Below are 20,098 nucleotides of genomic sequence, written 5' to 3' on the forward strand. Positions count from 1 at the left end.
GTCTGTTCCCACTGCTCACAGCCTGTCACATGGTGGTTGAAGTGGGATTTATTTAACACCAGTGAGAGGCACAGATCATGTGACCAAAGCAGTCCATTACCCAAAACCCCAATATTTTGATGACAGCAGCATCTCCCTTGTCTATGTGTAGCCTGTAGAGCAGTGGTGGAAAAAGTACTCAATTGTCATACTTGAGTAAAAGTAAAGATACCTTAACAGAAAATGACTCAAGTAAAAGTGAAGGTCACCCAGTAAAATACTACTTGAGTAAAAGTCTAAAAGTATTTGGTTTTAAATATACTTCGGTATCAAAAGTAAATGGAATTGCACAAATGCACTTAAGTATCAAAAATAAAAAGTAAAAGTATAAACCATTTCAAATTCCTTGTATTAAGCCAACCAGACGGCACCATTGTCTTGTTTTCTTTTATTGACGGATAGCCAGAGTCACAGACATAATTTACAAACAAAGCATTTGTGTTTAGTGAGTCCACCAGATCAGAGGCAGTAGGGATGAACAGGGATGTTTCCTGGCCTGTCTGTCTGTCTGTCTGTCTGTCTGTCTGTCTGTCTGTCTGTCTGTCTGTCTGTCTGTCTGTCTGATCTGAGACAAATAACAGTACAGAACAGAACCCAGCCCTTCTCAGCTCTAGCCCTGGATCAGCAGCTACCCAGCCTCAGGGAAATATGGAACCAGCCCAGTTTACAACCTACTCCAGCCAAACCACTAAATCCCTGCCAGATTTGGGATGATATAAACAATGCAAAAAGTTATACTACAGTGTTCCCCTCTAAACAGCCCAAACTAGGCCATAATACAGATCTCAGGAATACAACACAACACAATACAATCCAACCATCTTCCAACATAATCCACTTCCAGGATACCAGCTTCCTCTCCCTCCAGAGCTGTCTAATAGTCTGACTTAGGACAGGGAGACCAGGCTAACCTGCAGTCTGACAGGGAGTCCAGGCTAACCACAGAGATCCTATCATTCTTTGAGGCCAGGAGACTCTGACTGCAGTAGCAGAAGCTTCCAAAAGTGACACGGAGGGTAATTTGTTATTAGCATCTAAGAGGCCTTTTCATTAGTGTGGCCTACCTCTCGCCTAGCACCAGTAGGGGAGGGCAAAAGGGGAGGAGATTAGGGAAAATGAGACATGACACTGAATTTATGGAGAACAGTAATTAATTTCTCTTCCTTCCAAGCCCTCTGTTGATTACCAATCTCTCTCTGCTTCCCCCCTCCCTGCATCACAACTCCACTGAAACGGATGAGGACAGAGATTTGATTCAAAGCATTAACCTTTGTTCTAACACTGTTATTAAAGGAGGGGAGCGAGGGCCAGTGCGCCCGCTCGATATTAATTACGTCTGGTGGCGACTGAGACTGAGTTTGGGCTGCTTGCTGTAGGAGCAGAGAGACAGCCTCAGAGACGTTCTGCCCCGGGGAACAACAGACATTTAAAAGCACTTCTCTCTTTGATTAGATTTACTATATGACTGCTCTACTACACACCTCTCACTGCTTGGCTCTCAGAGGGGAATGACAGAGGAGCGAGAGCGAGGGAGAGGCGAGAAAGAAATGTGAAAAAAGCATTTGCTTCAAACTAAAACTGACATCTCCTTTATTTATCCTCCCTCCTGCCCTACATGCAAGCATTTAAGCTTATACCCTTTGGAGAGGGCATTAAAATATTGCAAACACAAGCACGTGCATAAATGCATAAATCAAAGAGCGACGGTGGAAGATGACAGAATCGATGCACCGCACAGCCTTAAAATAATTCTCTCTCTGCCATTAATCTCAGCAGTCAAAACACACCATGTAGGCCACACACACACACACACACACGCACATGCTCAAGTTTACCTTGATATACCCTAAAAATATTTCCATGGCCCATTCACATCTATGTGTATGTGTGTGTGTGGTGTGTATGTGTGTGTGGTGTGTATGTGTGTAGTGTGTGTGGTGTGTATAGTGTGTGTGGTGTGTATGTGGGTAGTGTGTGGGTGTGTGTGGTGTGTATGTGGGTAGTGTGTGGGTGTGTGTGGTGTGTATGTGGGTAGTGTGTGGGTGTGTGTGGTGTGTATGTTTGTGTGTGATGTGTATGTGGGTAGTGTGTGGGTGTGTGTGGTGTGTATGTGTGTGGTGTGCATGTGTATAGTGTGTGTGTGTGTGTGTGTGTGTGTGTGTGTGTGTGTGTGTGTGTGTGTGTGTGTGTGTGTGTGTGTGTGTGTGTGTGTGTGTGTGTGTGTGTGTGTGTGTGTGTGTGTGTGTGTGTGTGTGTGGCTAGTGTGTGGGTGTGTGTGGTGTGTATGTGGGTAGTGTGAGGGTGTGTGTGGTGTGTATGTGTATGTGTGTGGTGTGTAAATGGGTAGTGTGTGGGTGTGTGTGGTGTATGTAGGTAGTGTGTGGGTGTGTGTGGTGTGTGGTGTGTATGTGGGTATTGTGTGGGTGTGTGTGTGGTGTATGTGTATACTGTGTGTGGTGTGTATGTGTGTGGTGTGTATGTGTGTGGTGTGTATGTGGGTTGTGTGTGGGTGTGTGTGGTGTGTATGTGTGTGGTGTATGTAGGTAGTGTGTGGGTGTGTGTATGTGTGTGGTGTGTATGTGGGTAGTGTGTGGGTGTGTGTGGGGTGTATGTGTATACTGTGTGTGTGGTGTGGGTGTGTGTGGTGTGTATGTGTGTGGTGTGTATGTGTGTAGTGTGTGGGTGTGTGTGGTGTGTATGTGAGTGGTGTGTATGTGGGTAGTGTGTGGGTGTGTGTGGTGTGTATGTGTGTGGTGTGTATGTGGGTAGTGTGTGGGTGTGTGTGGTGTGTATGTGTGTGGTGTGTATATGGGTAGTGTGTGGGTGTGTGGTGTGTGTATGTGGGTAGTGTGTGTATGTGTGTGGTGTGTATGTGGGTAGTGTGTGGGTGTGTGTGGTGTGTATGTGTGTGGTGTGTATGTGGGTAGTGTGTGGGTGTGTGTGGTGCGTATGTGGGTAGTGTGTGGGTGTGTGTGGTGTGTATGTGGGTAGTGTGTGGGTGTGTGTGGTGTGTATGTGTGTGGTGTGTATGTGGGTAGTGTTTGTGCGTGGTGTGTATGTGTGTGGTGTGTATGTGTGTGGTGTGTATGTGTGTGGTGTGTATGTGTGTGCTGTGTATGTGGGTATTGTGTGGGTGTGTGTGGTGTGTATGTTTGTGTGTGGTGTGTATGTGGGTAGTGTGTATGTGTGTGGTGTGTATGTGTGTGGTGTGTATGTGGGTAGTGTGTGGGTGTGTGTGGTGTGTATGTGTGTGGTGTGTATGTGGGTAGTGTGTGGGTGTGTGTGGTGTGTATGTGTGTGGTGTGTTTGTGGGTAGTGTGTGGGTGTGTGTGGTGTGTATGTGTGTGGTGTGTATGTGGGTAGTGTGTGGGTGTGTGTGGTGTGTATGTGGGTAGTGTGTGTATGTGTGTGGTGTGTATGTGGGTAGTGTGTGGGTGTGTGTGGTGTGGGTGTGTGTGGTGTGTATGTGTGTGGTGTGTATGTGGGTAGTGTGTGGGTGTGTGGTGTGTATGTGTGTGGTGTGTATGTGGGTGGTGTGTGGGTGTGTGTGGTGTGTATGTGTGTGGTGTGTATGTGGGTAGTGTGTGGGTGTGTGTGGTGTGTATGTGTGTGGTGTGTATGTGTGTGGTGTGTATGTGTGTGGTGTGTGGGTGTGTGTGGTGTGTATGTGTGTGGTGTGTATGTGGGTAGTGTGTGGGTGTGTGTGGTGTGTATGTGTGTGGTGTGTATGTGGGTAGTGTGTGGGTGTGTGGTGTGTATGTGTGTGGTGTGTATGTAGGTGGTGTGTGGGTGTGTGTGGTGTGTATGTGTGTGGTGTGTATGTGGGTAGTGTGTGGGTGTGTGTGGTGTGTATGTGTGTGGTGTGTATGTGTATAGGGTCCCCGTTAGCTGTGACGCCGTAACATTAGCTAATCTTCCTGGGGTCCACCAAGATATTACAAACAATTACAAATGAAGACGTTGCAAACAGTTAACAAGTAGACAATTAAAATAACTGAAAGGAAACCCATTTAACATTCAGTTGATGTTTTCTATTTGCTGTCCAGTCATATGGTCTGTCACATTCGATGTTCTTTATTTTTTCATGAAAGTGGATTTACTTTTTGCCTGAGAAATATGGATAAAGAGTTCCATTCAGCTATGGCTCTATATAAAACTGTAGATTTAAGGTGATTTGTCCTTAGCTTGGGTTGTCTTAGATGCCCTGAATTTACCTGTCTAGTTTGGTGGTTATGCCTGTTGCTAATATGTACTAACTGGCCTGAAGAATACTGTGTTTAAAAAATAAAAAAAACATTATTAAAGAAAATCTGACTGGATAGCAATTTGCTTTCAACGTGAAGCCATGAGAGATTCTGATGTATTTGGATAATATTCATAGGGATAGAGCAATGAAGAGCTAATCTGGCAGCCCTGTTTAGAGCAATGAAGAGCTAATCTGGCAGCCCTGTTTAGAGCAATGAAGGGCTAATCTGTCAGCCCTGTTTAGAGCAATGAAGAGCTAATCTGGCAGCCCTGTTTAGAGCAATGAAGAGCTAATCTGGCAGCCCTGTTTAGAGCAATGAAGGGCTAATCTGGCAGCCCTGTTTAGAGCAATGAAGAGCTAATCTGGCAGCCCTGTTTAGAGCAATGAAGAGCTAATCTGGCAGTCCTGTTTAGAGCAATGAAGGGCTAATCTGGCAGCCCTGTTTAGAGCAATGAAGAGCTAATCTGGCAGCCCTGTTTAGAGCAATGAAGAGCTAATCTGGCAGCCCTGTTTAGAGAAATGAAGGGCTAATCTGGCAGCCCTGTTTAGAGCAATGAAGAGCTAATCTGGCAGCCCTGTTTAGAGCAATGAAGAGCTAATCTGGCAGCCCTGTTTAGAGCAATGAAGGGCTAATCTGACAGCCCTGTTTAGAGCAATGAAGGGATAATCTGGCAGCCATGTTTAGAGCAACGAAGAGCTAATCTGGCAGCCCTGTTTAGAGCAATGAAGAGCTAATCTGGCAGCCCTGTTTAGAGCAATGGAGAGCTAATCTGGCAGTCCTGTTTAGAGCAATGAAGAGCTAATCTGGCAGTCCTGTTTAGAGCAATGAAGAGCTAATCTGGCAGCCCTGTTTAGAGCAATGAAGCGCTAATCTGGCAGCCCTGTTTAGAGCAATGAAGAGCTAATCTGGCAGTCCTGTTTAGAGCAATGAAGAGCTAATCTGGCAGCCCTGTTTAGAGCAATGAAGAGCTAATCTGGCAGTCATGTTTAGAGCAATGAAGAGCTAATCTGGCAGCCCTGTTTAGAGCAATGAAGAGCTAATCTGGCAGCCCTGTTTAGAGAAATGAAGGGCTAATCTGGCAGTCCTGTTTAGAGCAATGAAGGGCTAATCTGGCAGCCCTGTTTAGAGCAATGAAGAGCTAATCTGGCAGTCCTGTTTAGAGCAATGAAGAGCTAATCTGGCAGCCCTGTTTAGAGCAATGAAGAGCTAATCTGGCAGTCCTGTTTAGAGCAATGAAGAGCTAATCTGGCAGCCCTGTTTAGAGCAATGAAGAGCTAATCTGGCAGCCCTGTTTAGAGAAATGAAGAGCTAATCTGGCAGTCCTGTTTAGAGCTTTTTTATATCTTTCTTTGCTGCAGATGACCATATAACTGGGCAGTACTCTAAGTGTGATAGGACCAGGGATTGACCATATAACCAGACAGTACTCTAAGTGTGATAGGACCAGGGATTGACCATATAACCAGACAGTACTCTAAATGTGATAGGACCAGGGATTGACCATATAACTGGGCAGTACTCTAAGTGTGATAGGACCAGGGATTGACCATATAACTGGGCAGTACTCTAAGTGTGATAGGACCAGGGATTGACCGTATAACTGGGCAGTACTCTAAGTGTGATAGGACCAGGGATTGACCGTATAACTGGGCAGTACTCTAAGTGTGATAGGACCAGGGATTGACCGTATAACTGGGCAGTACTCTAAGTGTGATAGGACCAGGGATTGACTATATAACTGGGCAGTACTCTAAGTGTGATAGGACCAGGGATTGACCATATAACCAGGCAGTACTCTAAGTGTGATAGGACCAGGGATCGACTATATAACTGGGCAGTACTCTAAGTGTGATAGGACCAGGGATTGACCATACAACTGGACAGTACTCTAAGTGTGATAGGACCAGGGATTGACCATATAACTGGGCAGTACTCTAAGTGTGATAGGACCAGGGATTGACCGTATAACTGGGCAGTACTCTAAGTGTGATAGGACCAGGGATTGACCGTATAACTGGGCAGTACTCTAAGTGTGATAGGACCAGGGATTGACCGTATAACTGGGCAGTACTCTAAGTGTGATAGGACCAGGGATTGACCGTATAACTGGGCAGTACTCTAAGTGTGATAGGACCAGGGATTGACCGTATAACTGGGCAGTACTCTAAGTGTGATAGGACCAGGGATTGACCGTATAACTGGGCAGTACTCTAAGTGTGATAGGACCAGGGATTGACCATACAACTGGACAGTACTCTGGGTTCTAGGACCAGGGATTGACCATACAACTGGACAGTACTCTGTGTTCTAGGACCAGGGATTGACCGTATAACTGGACAGTACTCTGGGTTCTAGGACCAGGGATTGACCATACAACTGGACAGTACTCTGTGTTCTAGGACCAGGGATTGACCGTATAACTGGACAGTACTCTGGGTTCTAGGACCAGGGATTGACCATACAACTGGACAGTACTCTGTGTTCTAGGACCAGGGATTGAAACACCTGATTCAGAGCGCTAGATGTTACATACTCTGAAAATTCCCTTACCCATCTTAATAACAATATTATCTGTGTTCTGACCATCATAAAGTAGTTTAGTTTTGTTCACTTGCTCTACATGTGTTCTAGTCATTGACAAATTCAATTGGGGATCATCAGCAATTATATATATTCAACCAACTACAACGCATTTAGTTTTAGAAATGTTCAACACCAATTTGTTCATATCAACCCACTCAGACACCATTTTTAGTGTGTGGGTGTGTATGTGTGTAGTGTGTGAGGGCGGGAAGCTGCACATTGGTGCTACACAGGTCGGTGATGCCAGTGGAATAAGGAGAACAACTGGGCACAGACGTCAACTCAACATCTATTCCACGTTGGGAATGACGTGAGAACAACGTTGATTCAACCAGTGTGTGCCCAGTGGGGAGAGATCAATTACCATTACTTGACGTTTCTATTCACACTTAACGGGATCTAACCTGAAAACACATCAGCAGCCACTTAGAGCTGCCGCTCAAGCGATTAGCACAGCCTCCAGCTCTCAGAGAGGAGAGAATTGAAGAGGAGAAGGAAGCATCAGAGAGGCTCCACAGATTAACTCTGCCTTTCAAACATATTACACAGTCACAAAGGAAAGGCAGAGCAGCGTGTTTAATCACCTTACTGCCTCGCCTGGCTTTCTCCACATAGAGAGAGAGGCCAAATGGAGGAGAAACCCACTGTTCCCAAAGACACTTTAACTACAATACAGCGTCTAACCTGACTAATGCTGGGCATCTTGTAAGACATGACAACCAATGTTTCTCAACCTCTGTTTAGTGTGAAAATAAAAGCAGCTAAATTATTGAACCTTCCTTCCTGCCTCCTCTGTTTTCAGCTACAATGTGCTGATGCCACAGAATAAGTGTGGATCGACTAGGAAGGCTTGTTGTTCTTACCCTAGGGTGGTTTCTGTGTGTGTGTGTGTGTGTGTGTGTGTGTGTGTGTTGTGTGTGTGTGGTGTGTGTGTGTGTGTGTGTGTGTGTGTCTGTGCGCATGCGTGGGTGCGTGTGCGTGCGTGCGTGCGTGCGTGTGTGTGTGTGTGTGTGAGGGTGAGGGTGAGGGTGTGAGAGGCAGTGAGAGAAAAAAGGAAGAGACAGAATGAGAAGAGAGCTGAGCCGTGACAAAAGCTTTTCTTTAACATTTTAATATTTCATGACTGCTTGTTTGAAGAACTTTTAAATATTCATATTTTTATGCTTAAGAGGAAGAGAGGTGCAAAGATGATGCAAAGAAAAGATACATACTGGTAGATTGTGTTACAGTCAGACATGCACGCACACACACACACACACACACACACACACACACACACACACACACACACACACACACACACACACACACACACACACACACACACACACACACACACTAGGGTCCCTAGTTGGTGTGGTTTTACAGGACGTTTACAGGATAACAGGATGGGTGTGTGTGTGTGTGTGTGTGTGTGTGTGTGTGTGTGTGTGTGTGTGTGTGTGTGTGTGTGTGTGTGTGTGTGTGTGTGTGTGTGTGTGTGTGTGTGTGTGTGTGTGTGTGCGTGCGTGTGAGGGACCAGCTGTTGAAGCACTCTTTATTAGCAGATTTGGGTCCCAATACCCTGGGCATCTGTCTTTGCGCCCTCCCCAGTTAGTCTGCCCCTTTGACCAGCCCCCAGGGGTCCACTAAACCCCTGTTCATTTACCAGTGTGATTGTGGGCTGGCTGATCTTATTCAACATCTCACAGTAGTCTCTCTCAAAATGTAAGCTCTACCAGCAGTACTACTTCAGGAGATAGATGCACACATTCCCGTTGTGTCATCACTACACAGTTGACATACAGCCATACACAGACACTCAACATCCTCAACACATCTTTCCATCAACAGGCTTACTCATAGTGGCACACAAGTTGCTGGTTTCATTTCACCTTCAAAAGTAGACAATGAACTTCCTTCTTACCGGTTCAGCCCTATCTATACATGCCAACATGCGTTCTCACACCCAGACACACAGCACAGAAATACACCACACTCCATATCAAACTCATTCCTTATCTCAGTTCTCGCTCCCTCTCTCTCCCTCCCACCCTCTGTCTCTCACACACAGAGGCAGGGCTCTAGGAAGTAATAGTGTAGGGTTGTATTGCACTGCAGGGAGGTCAGTGTGGGAGAAGCTAGCCAGATAAATACAGGTGTGGTATTGGAATGCATCATGAGTCCAGCACTGTGCACAGATACATGGCATTATCAATAGTCCCCTTCATTAGACACTCTCATTATAATTCTGGGAGCCTCCAAAAGAAAACAAACTACCCAAAAAGTATATTTCAGCAGCTGCTCTTCTCCAGAGCAACTTACAGGATGGAGCAACTAGAGTGAAGTGACTTGCTCAAGGGTACATCAATAGATTTTTCAAATAGTCGGCTCGGGGATTTGAACAAGCAACCTTTCAGTTACTGACCCAACACTCTTAACCGCTAGGCTACCTGCCATCAACAGCAAATGTGTTTCAACAAACAATGAATGTGTCCAACAAAATGGGAGTTTTTTTAACTCTCAGCTCCTGCTGCGTTCCAATGAGCAGAAGCCGTGTGAGGCTCATTTGGCAGAGATTGGTTATATCAGCCATAATAGAGATGCTTCAAATGAGGAAATCAATAAAAGGGCAACACAAGCTCCGTTTAGACAGACAGCGCCACTCCCCCCAATGTGTTGGTGCTGTGTGTGTGCTGTGTGTGTGTTGTGTGTGGGTTGTGTATGGCCTGTGTGTGTGTGTTGTGTGTGTGCTGTGTGTGTGTTGTGTGTTTGCTGTGTGTGTGTGTGTTGTGTGTGTGGCCAGAGGGAGGCTAGTGCAGATGGTTTGTGATAGCCCACAGGGCAGTTGGTACCAGTGTGGTGTCTCTGAACACAACCCCTGCCAGCACTATAATGGAACCCAAATCAGACCATCAAACAGTGACAGCAGGCTTCATTATACACACACACACACACACACACACACACACACACACACACACACACACACACACACACACACACACACACACACACACACACACACACACACACACACACACACACACACACACACACACACACACATACACACAAACTAACTCCCATGACAATGCTAGCAGCAGACATCCCACACCCATTCCTATCAAACATTAAATTGGGCCCCACTCCTCCAGCCCCTCCACCTGAACAGCCCTGACACTAACTGAGATGGTGCAACACAGATTAGCACTAATGGTTCAGGTCTGAACAAAGAGATTGCTGCCTTTCTTTCTGTATCTTGGCTCTTTAAACTGATAGTTGCCGTTGCCTGGTTTCCAATATGACCCAGAAATGTCTACCAGGGCTTCAGACAGGGCCGCTGCCATCCCCTTCAGATCTCTGCCACAGGATGCCCAAAATGTCAAATACGTCATTTAATATCCAGGGATAACAGTTGCCCATGACAAATGATCTGGTAGAACAGTGGAGAAGACAAATGGAATGATTGGTGCTTTGGGCTCCCCGCAGTCTGACAAGCTGACAGCTACAGGCACCACAGTACCTGCACTTAATTAAAAATATTGCTAAAGCTCAGAGGGTGTGTATGCACATGCGCACACACACTCACACACGGTTTGAGAACAGTCTGTCCTCCTCTCTCTCTGCCTCCCCTCCAGTTGAAGCCAGTCTTTCCCCCCAAGACAAGGGAGGTCAGATGTGAGCCATCAGTTATCTGAGGGGGGGAGAGATTACACTCCTGGGCCTGGCCCGGGGTGGACAGGGACCTCCAGCCCAGAGGGTCACAGGGACACAGCCATGACACAGCTGCCCGTCCATTACCAGATCTCCAATCTAATAAGACACAACACAGGATCAGTACAGACGCTGACCTTAATTGATCAAATGTGTGTTCACTCAGTAAAGCAACACACCTAAGTAAATGCATTCAAGCTCAAAGATAGAGTGAGAAAGAGGAGACACAACCAAAGGAGTTAAGTCTAGGTGTACTACTAACGCTGTGTATGCATTAATACTTTGTCTCCAGTAATGAATAGAGAAGGGGACGAGACCTTGAGGTGTACTACGGGTCAAGGTGCATTACGGTTCAAGGCTGCAGTGATTTCATGTTCTGTACTGGCTGACTGGCTCCGTGAGCAACATCAATGATGCATGTTAAACAGTAACGCCAGGCGCCTTACAATCTGCACGTAGGTTGACACAATAAAACATTTATGACGCATTGATGAATTCGTCCCTCAGGGAGCTGTAGACTTGTGATTGGTGTTTCATCCAAAGCCCTTAATTAGCCCATTAGATGAGATGGGTTTAACGAGAGCAAATTAAACTGATCAGTCTTTTCAGTGATGGCTATTAAAGGGTAAATGTTTTAATTATTCAGGCTCCTTCGGCAGCGTGTCTCATAGCAGAAATGCTGCAGTAGCTTCCAGGTAGAAGCCAGGGTAGACTGGACACTAGACACATCAGGAAGAGAGAGAGCCATGGTAGTAGACTAGATGCTCTCACATGGCAGTGGGCCATCGATTAGACTGAGGCTCCCATCAAACCGCTGCGAGGTGTAGGACTTGAGATCGTAAAAGGTCAGCGTCAGGTAGGTGGAATCAATGCTGAGCACTCTGTATTCAACATGTCTCCCATTATCTGGCCGGCTTCAACACTTTCTAAAAACAATTATCAAAAGACACAGAGCTTTTTCAATAGAGAAGGTCAACCATTGTGATCGAGGAAGTGTCACAGTGTGTGCGTTCAACATAACAGGGAAAGTGAAAAAGAAGGGAAAAACTGATATCGCTCGTTTATCACAAGCAGATGAGACAGCAAACCGGTGGGGAGCAGCGGGGTCCTGCATCGACATGTTGTCACTCTATGGTGGTTCATGGGTCCTGTGATGTGTCCTATAGTGGATCCTATAGTGGATCCTATAGTGGATCCTATAGTGTGCCCTATAGTGACTCCTATAGTGGATCCTATAGTGTGTCCTATAGTATGCCCTATAGTGACTCCTATAGTGGATCCTATAGTGTATCCTATAGTGGATCCTATAGTGTGTCCTATAGTGTATCCTATAGTGGATCCTATAGTGTGCCCTATAGTGACTCCTATAGTGTGTCCTATAGTGTATCCTATAGTGGATCCTATAGTGACTCCTATAGTGGATCCTATAGTGTGTCCTATAGTGGATCCTATAGTGTGTCCTATAGTGACTCCTATAGTGGATCCTATAGTGACTCCTATAGTGGATCCTATAGTGTGTCCTATAGTATGCCCTATAGTGACTCCTATAGTGGATCCTATAGTGTATCCTATAGTGGATCCTATAGTGTGTCCTATAGTGTATCCTATAGTGGATCCTATAGTGTGCCCTATAGTGACTCCTATAGTGGATCCTAGAGTGACTCCTATAGTGGATCCTATAGTGTGTCCTATAGTATACCCTATAGTGACTCCTATAGTGGATCCTATAGTGTGTCCTATAGTGGATCCTATAGTGTGTCCTATAGTGTGCCCTATAGTGACTCCTATAGTGGATCCTATAGTGACTCCTATAGTGACTCCTATAGTGGATCCTATAGTGGATCCTATAGTGACTCCTATAGTGTGCCCTATAGTGGATCCTATAGTGGATCCTATAGTGTGTCCTATAGTATGCCCTATAGTGTGCCCTATAGTGGATCATATAGTGACTCCTATAGTGGATCCTATAGTGGATCCTATAGTGACTCCTATAGTGACTCCTATAGTGGATCCTATAGTGGATCCTATAGTGGATCCTACGGTGTATCCTATAGTGTGCCTTATAGTGGATCCTATAGTGACTCCTATAGTGGATCCTATAGTGGATCCTATAGTGGATCCTATAGTGTATCCTATAGTGTGCCCTATAGTGTGCCCTATAGTGGATCCTATAGTGACTCCTATAGTGGATCCTATAGTGGATCCTATAGTGACTCCTATAGTGACTCCTATAGTGGATCCTATTGTGGATCCTATAGTGTATCCTATAGTGGGTCCTATAGTGTATCCTATAGTGGATCCTATAGTGGATCCTATAGTGTGCCCTATAGTATGCCTACTATAGTGTGCCCTATAGTGGATCATATAGTGACTCCTATAGTGGATCCTATAGTGGATCCTATAGTGACTCCTATAGTGACTCCTATAGTGACTCCTATAGTGACTCCTATAGTGGATCCTATAGTGGATCCTATAGTGGATCCTACGGTGTATCCTATAGTGTGCCTTATAGTGGATCCTATAGTGACTCCTATAGTGGATCCTATAGTGGATCCTATAGTGGATCCTATAGTGGATCCTATAGTGTGTCCTATAGTGTGCCCTATAGTGGATCCCCTATAGTGGATCCTATAGTGACTCCTATAGTGACTCCTATAGTGGATCCTATTGTGGATCCTATAGTGTATCCTATAGTGTATCCTATAGTGTATCCTATAGTGGATCCTATAGTGGATCCTATAGTGTGTCCTATAGTGGATCCTATAGTGGATCCTATGGTGGATCCTATGGTGGATCTTATAGTGGATCCTATAGTGGATCCTATAGTGTGTCCTATAGTGGATCCTATGGTGTATCCTATAGTGGATCCTATAGTGTGTCCTATAGTGGATCCTATGGTGTATCCTATAGTGGATCCTATGGTGTATCCTATAGTGGATCCTATGGTGTATCCTATAGTGGATCCTATGGTGTATCCTATAGTGGATCCTATGGTGTATCCTATAGTGGATCCTATAGTGTGTCCTATAGTGGATCCTATGGTGGATCCTATAGTGGATCCTATAGTGGATCCTATAGTGTGCCCTATAGTGGATCCTATAGTGGATCTTATAGTGGATCCTATAGTGGATCCTATGGTGTATCCTATAGTGTGCCCTATAGTGAGTCCTATAGTGGATCCTATGGTGTATCCTATAGTGGATCCTATAGTGTGTCCTATAGTGGATCCTATGGTGTATCCTATAGTGGATCCTATGGTGTATCCTATAGTGGATCCTATGGTGTATCCTATAGTGGATCCTATGGTGTATCCTATAGTGGATCCTATGGTGTATCCTATAGTGGATCCTATGGTGTATCCTATAGTGGATCCTATAGTGTGTCCTATAGTGGATCCTATGGTGGATCCTATAGTGGATCCTATAGTGTGCCCTATAGTGGATCCTATAGTGGATCCTATGGTGGATCCTATGGTGGATCTTATAGTGGATCCTATAGTGTGTCCTATAGTGGATCCTATTGTGTATCCTATAGTGTATCCTATGGTGTATCCTATAGTGGATCCTATAGTGGATCCTATAGTGGATCCTATAGTGTGTCCTATAGTGGATCGTATGGTGTATCCTATAGTGGATCCTATGGTGTATCCTATAGTGTGTCTATGGTGTATCCTATAGTGTGTCCTATGGTGTGTCCTATGGTGTATCCTATAGTGTGTCCTATAGTGTATCCTATAGTGTGTCCTATAGTGGATCCTATGGTGTATCCTATAGTCACTCCTATAGTGTATCCTATGGTGGATCCTATGGTGTATCCTATGGTGTATCCTATAGTGGATCCTATGGTGTATCCTATGGTGTATCCTATGGTGGATTCTATGGTGTATCCTATGGTGTATCCTATAGTGTATCCTATGGTGGATCCTATAGTGTATCCTATGGTGGATCCTATGGTGTATCCTATAGTGTATCCTATGGTGGATTCTATGGTGTATCCTATGGTGGATTCTATGGTGTATCCTATGGTGGATCCTATGGTGTATCCTATGGTGGATTCTATGGTGTATCCTATGGTGTATCCTATGGTGGATTCTATGGTGGATCCTATGGTGTATCCTATGGTGGATCCTATGGTGTATCCTATGGTGGATTCTATGGTGTATCCTATGGTGGATTCTATGGTGTATCCTATGGTGGATCCTATGGTGGATCCTATGGTGTATCCTATGGTGGATCCTATGGTGTATCCTATGGTGGATTCTATGGTGTATCCTATGGTGTATCCTATAGTGGATTCTATGATGTATCCTATGGTGTATCCTATGGTGAATTCTATGGTGGATTCTATGGTGTATCCTATAGTGGATCCTATGGTGTATCCTATAGTGGATCCTATGGTGTATCCTATGGTGGATTCTATGGTGGATTCTATGGTGTATCCTATGGTGGATCCTATAGTGGATCCTATGGTGTATCCTATGGTGGATCCTATAGTGGATCCTATGGTGTATCCTATGGTGTATCCTATGGTGGATTCTATGGTGTATCCTATGGTGGATCCTATAGTGGATCCTATGGTGTATCCTATGGTGGATTCTATGGTGTATCCTATAGTGTATCCTATAGTGGATCCTATGGTGTATCCTATAGTGACTCCTATAGTGACTCCTATAGTGGATCCTATTGTGGATCCTATAGTGTATCCTATAGTGTGCCCTATAGTGTGCCCTATAGTGGATCCTATAGTGACTCCTATAGTGGATCCTATAGTGGATCCTATAGTGGATCCTATGGTGTATCCTATAGTGGATCCTATGGTGTATCCTATAGTGGATCCTATGGTGTATCCTATAGTGGATCCTATGGTGTATCCTATAGTGGATCCTATGGTGTATCCTATAGTGGATCCTATAGTGTGTCCTATAGTGGATCCTATGGTGGATCCTATAGTGGATCCTATAGTGTGCCCTATAGTGGATCCTATAGTGGATCCTATGGTGGATCCTATGGTGGATCTTATAGTGGATCCTATAGTGGATCCTATGGTGTATCCTATAGTGTGCCCTATAGTGACTCCTATAGTGGATCCTATGGTGTATCCTATAATGGATCCTATAGTGTGTCCTATAGTGGATCCTATGGTGTATCCTATGGTGTATCCTATGGTGGATTCTATGGTGTATCCTATGGTGTATTCTATGGTGTATCCTATAGTGTATCCTATGGTGTATCCTATAGTGTATCCTATAGTGGATCCTATGGTGTATCCTATAGTGGATCCTATAGTGTGTCCTATAGTGGATCCTATGGGGATCCTATAGTGGATCCTATAGTGTGCCCTATAGTGGATCCTATAGTGGATCCTATGGTGGATCCTATGGTGGATCTTATAGTGGATCCTATAGTGTGTCCTATAGTGGATCCTATTGTGTATCCTATAGTGGATCCTATAGTGTATCCTATGGTGTATCCTATAGTAGATCCTATAGTGGATCCTATAGTGGATCCTATAGTGTGTCCTATAGTGGATCGTATGGTGTATCCTATAGTGGATCCTATGGTGTATCCTATAGTGTGTCCTATGGTGTATCCTATAGTGTGTCCTATGGTGTGTCCTATGGTGTATCCTATAGTGTGTCCTATAGTGTATCCTATAGTGTGTCCTATAGTGGATCCTATGGTGTATCCTATAGTGACTCCTATAGTGTATCCTATAGTGTATCCTATAGTGGATCCTATGGTGGATCCTATGGTGGATCCTATAGTGTATCCTATGGTGTATCCTATGGTGTATCCTATGGTGTATCCTATGGTGGATTCTATGGTGTATCCTATGGTGTATCCTATAGTGTATCCTATGGTGGATCCTATAGTGTATCCTATGGTGGATCCTATGGTGTATCCTATAGTGTATCCTATGGTGGATTCTATGGTGTATCCTATGGTGGATTCTATGGTGTATCCTATGGTGGATCCTATGGTGTATCCTATGGTGGATTCTATGGTGTATCCTATGGTGGATTCTATGGTGTATCCTATGGTGGATCCTATGGTGTATCCTATGGTGTATCCTATGGTGGATCCTATGGTGTATCCTATGGTGGATTCTATGGTGTATCCTATGGTGTATCCTATGGTGGATTCTATGGTGTATCCTATGGTGTATCCTATGGTGGATTCTATGGTGGATCCTATGGTGTATCCTATGGTGGATCCTATGGTGTATCCTATGGTGGATTCTATGGTGTATCCTATGGTGGATTCTATGGTGTATCCTATGGTGGATCCTATGGTGTATCCTATGGTGTATCCTATGGTGGATCCTATGGTGTATCCTATGGTGGATTCTATGGTGTATCCTATGGTGTATCCTATGGTGGATTCTATGGTGTATCCTATGGTGTATCCTATGGTGGATTCTATGGTGTATCCTATGGTGTATCCTATAGTGGATCCTATGGTGTATCCTATAGTGTATCCTATGGTGGATTCTATGGTGTATCCTATGGTGGATTCTATGGTGGATCCTATGGTGGATCCTATGGTGTATCCTATGGTGGATTCTATGGTGTATCCTATGGTGGATCCTATGGTGGATTCTATGGTGGATTCTATGGTGGATCCTATGGTGGATCCTATAGTGTATCCTATGGTGGATCCTATAGTGGATCCTATGGTGTATCCTATGGTGGATCCTATGGTGTATCCTATGGTGGATTCTATGGTGTATCCTATGGTGTATCCTATGGTGGATCCTATGGTGTATCCTATGGTGGATTCTATGGTGTATCCTATAGTGTATCCTATAGTGGAGTCTATGGTGTGTCCTATAGTGGATTCTATGGTGTATCCTATAGTGTATCCTATAGTGGATCCTATGGTGTGTCCTATAGTGGATTCTATGGTGTATCCTATAGTGTATCCTATAGTGGAGTCTATGGTGTATCCTATAGTGTATCCTATAGTGGATCCTATAGTGTGTAATAGAGGACAAGAATGTCCCATACTCCTGCCTGCCAGCAAGTCAACCACAATAACAGAGTTCTATTGTTACTAGAGGCACAGCAATAAGACAGATGGAAGATATTAGTAAAAACATATTTACTGGAAATAACCCATCAGTGTCGGAGTTGCAATGCTATAAAACCATGTGACACACGACCATAACATTTTCTCAAACTACTACCCAAACATCATACCTGAAGAAGTGTAGCAGCGTGATGGCATACTGTATGCCAGCATCTCAAGAGTATACACTCTTAGAAAAAGGGTTCGTCGGCTGCCCACAAAGGAGAACACTTTTTGGTTCCAGGTAGAACCCTTTTTTGTTCTACACGGACCCCAAAAGGGTTCTACGTAGAACCAAAAATAGTTTATTCAAAGGGTTCTCCTACGGGGACAGCCAAAGAACCATTTTCGGTTGTAGATAGCACCTTTTCGTTCTAAGTGTGAGTGTACTGCCATGAGGCTGAGAGACAGAGAGGGTCAGGGTGCTAAACAGGATTTTATGGTGCTCTAAAAACACACCCTTGGCTCGGCTCTCTCTTATGCCTCTGTTGCCTGAGCATTATACACATACCCACAGGCCTACTCTCAATTAAAGCATGCATTGCATTAATTACATAAAGGAGCTTTAATCAATCAAGCCCAGATGGTGAACATGAGAAAGAGCATAGAAACACAGGCATCTGCAGAAGTGCTCTTCTGAACTGTTGAAAAAGGCCAAATCAGTGAGCTCTTGGAAAAATTGTGCAAAAACCACCAGTGCAGAACTGATGAGTTTATTTAAATGTTATTTTACCTTTCTTTAATTAGGCAAGTCAGTTAAGAATTAATTCTTATTTACAATGACGGCCTACCCCGGCCAAACCCTAACGACACTGGGCCAATTGTTCGCTACCCTATGGAACTCCCAATCACGTCCGGTTGTGCACTGAGATGCAGTGCCTGTGACAGCTGTGCCCAATTGCAAATAAATACAATTAATTGTAAAAATGTATCGTGGTGCTGAAATTCTAGTTTATTTTTTTCATTGTAATGTTCATGTTGAATTTGTTGTCCTCAGGGAACCACTGCAAATGAGACCCTGGTCTCATGAGTCTTCCCTTGATTAAATCAAAGTTACAAAAAAACTAAATAATAATAATAAATGTAATGATAATGTGCAGATATAATGAGCCATTATCTCATGTGTGCTCCTCATGTATTGGTAAATCCTAGTGGTGGAGCTGAGAGTCTCTAGTCCCTAGTCTGGCCCTGGTGCAGCTCTCCTCTTTTCTCGCCTGGCCTCAGGCTCCACATCCTCCATCTTCATTAGGAGGGCCTTAATTGGCTTTGACAGTCAACTGAAGCATGGCTGAAAAATAGCCACCTCTTAGTAAACACTGAGTGAGAGACTCATGTCCTCAAGATGGGAAACCAGGCATTTCCACTACCCATTAGGATGGGTATTAGTGACCCTCTCTTAACACCTGGAGAGAATGTAACACTTCTCCCATCCTATCAGCTTATAGATGCCGCTTCACAGGCTTAACTCACAGCTCCTCCCTAAGTCACATTATAGCAAACTGATACGGAACCAGTTGAACATCTACTGCAGTTGCACAATAGAATGGCTGTTCAGACTGGATTTCAGACTGGATTTCAGACTGCTGTTCAGACTACATTAGTCAGACAATTCTAGTCTGACTAATGACTAACTATAATGCAACTACATTTTCCGTGCATGTAATGTTGCTGAGTCTGGGATGATATTCATTTTTGGTCATCACGTTGGAATTGGACCTGCTCCAGAGCACTCAGGACCTCAGACTGGGACGAAGGTTCACCTTCCAACAGGACAACGACCCTCAGCACACAGCCAAGACAACGCAGGAGTAGCTTCGGGACAAGTTTCTGAATGTCCTTGAGTGGCCCAGCCAGAGCCCGGACTTGAACCCGATCAAACATCTCTGCAGAGGCCTGAAAGTAGCTGTGCAGCAACGCTCCTCTTCCAACCTGACAACGTTTAAGAGGATCTGCAGAGAAGAATGGGAGAAGCTCCCCAAATACAGGTGTGCCAAACTTGCAACGTCATACCCAAGAAGACTTGAGGCTGTAATCACTGCCGAAGATGTTTCAATGAAGTACTGAATAAAGGGTCGGAATGCTTATGTAAATGTGATATATCCGTTTTTTATTTGTCATACATTTGCAAAAATGTCTAAAAAACATTTTTTGTTTCATCATTATGGGGTATTGTGTTGGGGGGGAAATTCATGAGGGGGGAAAAAACTATGTAATTAATTTTAGAATAAAGCTGTAACATAACAAAATGTGGAAAAAGTCAAGGGTTCTGAATAATTTCCAAAGGCACTGTAAAGTCCAACAAGTCATTCCCTCGCTCACACTGTTTAACACAGTGGGCAGAGTTCCCTGACTGGCCATAACTTGAGATTGGCGCTGCCGGCCTTATGGGGAGTTTCTGCTCACACAAGGGAATCAGCAGCAGTGGTTGCCTGCCTGCCTGCCTGGCAGTGTGGCTTCTTCTCCAGA

The 20,098-nt window shown here is 44.5% G+C and overlaps 1 protein-coding gene across 3 annotated transcripts in view; it reads right to left on the reverse strand.

Annotated features, from left to right (window-relative positions):
* The window catches only part of LOC118370546 (tetratricopeptide repeat protein 28-like), a 379,819-nt gene that overhangs the window by 136,232 nt on the left and 223,489 nt on the right, over positions 1-20,098 (reverse strand). The gene's annotated exons all lie outside the window — the stretch shown is intronic.

Source organism: Oncorhynchus keta, chromosome 14, assembly GCF_023373465.1.
Source record: "Oncorhynchus keta strain PuntledgeMale-10-30-2019 chromosome 14, Oket_V2, whole genome shotgun sequence".
NCBI classification, from domain to species: Eukaryota; Metazoa; Chordata; class Actinopteri; order Salmoniformes; family Salmonidae; genus Oncorhynchus; species Oncorhynchus keta.